General features: G+C 44.5%; 1 non-coding gene across 1 annotated transcript; it reads left to right on the forward strand.

Moving 5' to 3' along the window:
• The first annotated feature begins 3,363 nt into the window (after positions 1 to 3,363).
• On the forward strand, positions 3,364 to 3,438 carry LOC112424908 (small nucleolar RNA SNORD60). Its single transcript, XR_003015868.1, has one exon. It is a non-coding gene; the product is annotated as a small nucleolar RNA SNORD60 (small nucleolar RNA).
• Positions 3,439 to 5,518: the final 2,080 nt, after the last annotated feature.

A 5,518-nucleotide genomic window follows, 5' to 3' on the forward strand; every position in this document is an offset into this window, starting at 1 on the left:
ACCATGTCGCTGCACTCCAGACTGGGTAACAGAGATAGACTCTGTCTCAAAAAAAAAAAAAAAAAAAAAAAAAGGCTGGGCACGGTGGCTCACACCTGTAATCTCAGCACTTTGGGAGGCTGAGGTGGGTGGATCACGAGGTCAAGAGATTGAGACCATCCTGGCCAACATGGTGAAACCCCATCTCTACTAAAAATACAAAAATTAGCTGGAGGTGGGGGCATGTGCCTGCAATCTCAGCTACTTAGGAGGCTGAGGCAGGAGAATTGCTTGAACTCGGGAGGCGGAGGTTGCAGTGAGCCGAGATCACGCCGCTGCCCTCCAGCCTGATGACAGAGTGAGACTTCATCTTAAAATAAATAAATAAATAAATTCACTGGGGAGAATTTCCCCGGGAACATACTTTCTTATTGAAAATTAGAGGTCATATTGAAGGAGAGGCTACATGAAACTCAGGGCAGCCCCAGGGTCTGGACGTGTTCCCTGAGGTTTCAGCAAATCCCGGTTTCTGCTTTGGCAGGCCCCAAGGGTCTGTCTGCTCACAGCCACTCTGAGTGCACAACTCTGCCCCTCCCTTGATTTTCACACTGGAGGCATTTGTGGGGGCGGTGGACTTGAAGGAAAGCTGGGGAGACAGAATTGATTTTCAACTTGAAATTGAATATTATAATAGCTATTCTCTGTTTCAAAGTCCCTGGGGCGCTCTCCTTCAACCTTTCTCTCCTGGCTTCTCTCATCTCCTTGACTCCCGCATACAGAGCAGCTCACCTGTGTCTGGTTAACTTTTTCTAAGTCAACTGAGTGAGAGGATCTTTCCTTCAACCCCACAAGCAGCTGATCAAGATATTTTCCTAAATAATGAGACCAACCCCCCACTACCCCAAAAGAGAATGTTAGTGCTTTCATTCAGATAACTTTTAAAATCCCACTACACAAATAAATATGGTATATCTGCACTTTAAAATTATATATTATGAAGCACCTTTTTTTTTTTTTTTGGTAACATATATGAAAATTCAGTCCTGCGTTAGCTTAATAACAACTTCACTGTTTTTTTTCTATCATTGCTATAATGGATTAAAAAGATTCAATGAGAAAGCGCAGTAGTGCACAGGATTATCTTATTATCTTCATTAAATATTGCCTAAGGAAGTGATAATTATTGTAGTCAAACTGTCAAAGCCAAAGTGAGTCACAAGACAAATATTGTAGTTAAACCCTCTAGTTTCTCCAGTGCAGGCATTTTCCTAGAAAATGTAGGTTTCTTAGCTCTTCTGATTAACAGAGGAATGCTTTCTCAGGTGTGATAGACATACATGATCCCTTACCAAGATATTCCACTGAAGGAAACTTGCAGGTTGTGGATATAAACTATTTAGGGCCATATCATGCCATTTTCTAAAAGGAAAATTTGAGAAATATTCCAAAAGACTAGAGGCTGCATAATTTGCAGTCAAGACATGCCACCCTGGAGTATTTGTAAACACATTTATGAGCATATGTGCCAGAGACATTTGCATATTATACTTTTTAATTGGTCTTGTGATTCCACATGGAAACCTTTAGTTGAATGGAAATTCTCCCTACTCCTCCCTTCTCTATAGACAAGAAAGTTTCCTATAATGCTTTCATAGGCTCACTTACAAAAGAGAAGAGCAGTAGCTTGAATCATGTTTTGTAGCAAATATGTAACTTTTTCCCTTAGGGCAAGAATTCCCCTCCCTGCTAATCAAGTGACATTAGATATGTGGCAGCTCACTGATGTCACCTCCTCAGCGCTTCTCCATCCTTCAGTCCTCTGACATCAGAGGCCCAGACCAGGACTGGCTCTGTAATCTGTGGGGGTCTTTGTTCAAAAATTAGAAATTTCAAGATGGCAACAGTCAAGCATTAAGCCAGTGCTCTGTTCTGAGCACTGGGCTGTGCACACCTGCCCAAATTGCATGCTCTTAAAGCTGGCCCTGTTCAGAGTCTGTTTGGCTGTCTCTACCCTATCAATGTGCCGACTTGCCCAATTCACTTTACTTTAGTAAATCTTCTATTTCTACACTGGAAATGAAATTGTCTCTTTCCCTGGCCATAGAAACAGGAGACCCCAAGCTTTCAGGGAACTGAAATGTCAGGAGGAGTGGCTCTCCTTGTGACTCCTTCAGTTTCTTACTGTATTAGTCCATTCTCATGCTGCTAATAAAGACATACCAGAGACTGGGTAATTTATAAAGAGACTTAATTGACTCACAATTCTGCAGGGCTGGGGAGGCCTCAGGAAACTTATAATCATGGCAGAAGGGGAAGCAAACACATCCTTCTTCACGTGGTGGCAGCAAGGAGAAGTGCAGAGCAAAAGGGGGAAAAGCCCCCTGTAAAACCATCAGATCTCGGAAGAACTCACTAGCACAACAGCATAAGGGTAACTGCCCCTTACACCATGATTAAATTACCTCCCACAACACGTAGGGATTATGGAAACTACAATTTAAGATGAGATTTGGGTGAGGATACAGCCAAACCATATCACTTGCATCACTGCTAATTAAATATTCAAGCAACATTTCTCCTTTGGGCATTTTATAGCTCACAAACATCCCCTCATCTAACATTATTCTGTTATTTCATATGAATTGGATTGTTCTTTCCTGAAGTTTCAAGATGGATGTTGTGGTCACCGGACACCTAGCAAGTCTACCTAGATAACTCAAAAGAGGAAATTTAGGTCTAAGAAAAATTTGAGAACATTGGAAGAAATGGATCAAGGTTAATTTCAGAGGAGATTTTGAACTGACTCCAGGAGAATTTATTTCAGCAAATGAATTTATCATAGTGAATAATTATTGCACGGGTAGCATGGGATGGGTGGCACTCATTCATCAGTGAGTGAGGAATGGCCTGCTTGCTAAAGGAATTTATAGTTTAGTGAAAAGATGAGGCATGTATGCCCATGGTTTTAATGAGCATGACAGAAAAGCAGGAATCTGGGAAGGCTTCCTGACAGGTGGATTACAGCTGGGCCTCAAATGGTTTTGACAAATAGAGATGGAAAGTGAGGAAGGGTACTCTGGGAAGAACCTGTGTGAGCAAAGGCCTAGAGGTGGGGCAGTCCTGGGTGTGCTTGGGTAGTGGCAGATACTCCATTTATGAGGAAATATGCAGTCCATGTGAAGGGGAGTAGGACATAAAGCTGCAAAAATGGCTGGGACAAGACTTACAAGGGGCTCAGATGCCAAGAGAAGGAGACTGAACTCTACAGAAAGCAATGCGAGAAGTGGCTGTGGGGGCTGACAGTGGCTTTTGAATTTGGGAACTGTATGTTGTAATTTAGGAAGATGGACCAGGCAGTTGTGTTAGAAAAAATAGACGCTTGGGAGGATGTGATAAATTGCTTTAATTTCTGACACCTCGTATGAAAGCTGCACTTGCAGTCTTGCAAGACTGAGGCTTGGGGGAGAACAAAAAAAAAGAAAAAATAAGAAAAAAGAGAAATACTTGGGGTGGGAGGCAAGGCAGTTGGAAGGTTAGTGTTTGAGAGAACCGCAATAATGACTTGAGCATGATTTGCAGCAAAAGGAATTAAATAGTTCTCAGGGTTGGCAGAGAATGCAAGGGGCACTGCAGATGACTCCAGGGTTGGGTGGCTGGAAGGATGTTTGCCCACTTGATAGAAATATAGAGTTCGAGGTAGAAGGCGGTGTGAGGGGCATAAGCATGTCAGTGGGCCGATGGTGAGTAGGGGTGTCTGGCACACACAGGTTGGGACACATGGGAGACGCCACACAGCTGGCAGTGAGCCAGGAGAGTTCACGCTCTGGAGTCCCCTTCAGAGAGTGCTAGCTGGGGCCCGGGAGGGCTGAGAAGGTCAAAGAAAGTAGACATGGAGAGTGGGAAAGAGCTGGGCCAAGGGACAGATCTCCACTTTGGAGGCCATGGGGGAAAGTAGAGAAGAAGTCCAGTTGAGAAAGCTGGGAGGAGCGCCCAGAGAGGGGAACACAGGGTGCTTCATGGGAAGCGAAACTCCAGGAATGGGGTGGCTGGTCGGCAGGGTCAAGGACAGCGAGGGGGAAAGACCACCTGGCGAGGAGGTGAGGAGGTCAGTGAGGGCCTTGAGGAAGCAGTTCTGGTGCGAGGCTATCCAGAGACTGAGCAGGTGGAATGTTTAGACCGTGGAACACGCACCTAAGGGATGGGGGAGACTCCTTCAGCTTGCAAAGGTGGCACTGCAGAGGTTTGACTTTTTGTGTGGGGGGTATCTAAGTGTGTCTGTGATTTGAAGAGAGGGAAGTAGTGAAAGAGAAAATACACAGGAGAGGGAGAGCCACGACCGAGCAGAATGTAAAAGCAGGTGAGAAAAGATGCCAAGGGCCATGTTTTCCTAGATGGGGAGAGAAACGAAGACACCACACAGTTTCCATAGATGCCGTTTCTCTGCTGTCCCAAACATCACCAGATGCCCCAGATGTTACCTGTTGGAGATGCAGGTTAAATTAATGTATGCCAAAATTAGACTTTATATTATACAGCTTTGTCCAATAAACACCTTCCTGGTGATACTATCAACCACAGGTATGGCGGAGGGCCAGGCTCATCTCGGCAGAGGGCTATCATTCCATTTCATCTGGAGATTGGCCCAGAGTTCCTTAATCCATTCTATCTTCTCTTTGCTGTGATGTCTCATGCCTCTATAACTACTGCTCTAGCATCTACCTATTGATAGAATTTTTGGGTGTTGGAAGCTGCTTTTCTTTCATGGCATTTTCACATACATTTGACCCTCACTATGACTCTGTGAAGAACTTAGGGCTGTTAATGCTGTATCCACTTCCCAGATCAGCAGCCTGAAACCTGGGGATGTTGAACAATTAATCAAAGTCACACAAGCACTGTTATGGGACCAGAAATGGGCTCTTTTGAACTCCTGATGTAATTCCCTTTCAGCAACATGAGACACGGGGTGAGAGTTCCCCACCAGGCACTTGGACAGCACCTTTTTGAGAGAGTAGTCAGAGTCAAGGCTTTCTAAGTGGAATTAGAATTTGAGGTCAGCCCTGCAGCACCCAGGCTGAGTATGATCTCCTGCTGGTTACTCAAAGAGTGGGAATTTTCTGTTTTCTGAGGTGCGATACCCATGATGGTGTTGGCGGGTTTTACGCCCATATATGTCGTTGCACTTGTACATAGGGTCAGGCAGAGGGGTCGTCTGATGCAAGAAGCACCAACAAATGAGAGAAGATAAAGCAGCAGGAGGCCCAGGAGAACAAGATGAGTTGCTGCAAAGGTGTAATTAGCATCACAATGGGGCAGTGCCAGGAGCCAAGCAAATCCAATTTATTTTTCTGATAAATAAATGCTGCTCTTGTCATTGTGCAATGATATCAGGTTCTCTTCATGCATCCCTTTCTTTCACCAAGAATCCATTAGTTTTGCATGCATCTTCAATTATCCCGTTACAGAGTGAGGAAGCAAAGTTATTTCAGTCGATAGAAAATCTCCTTCTTACTCTCCTATTTGAATGGAGGGAGAAGAC

This window comes from Macaca nemestrina, chromosome 9, assembly GCF_043159975.1.
Source record: "Macaca nemestrina isolate mMacNem1 chromosome 9, mMacNem.hap1, whole genome shotgun sequence".
Lineage (NCBI taxonomy): Eukaryota > Metazoa > Chordata > Mammalia > Primates > Cercopithecidae > Macaca > Macaca nemestrina.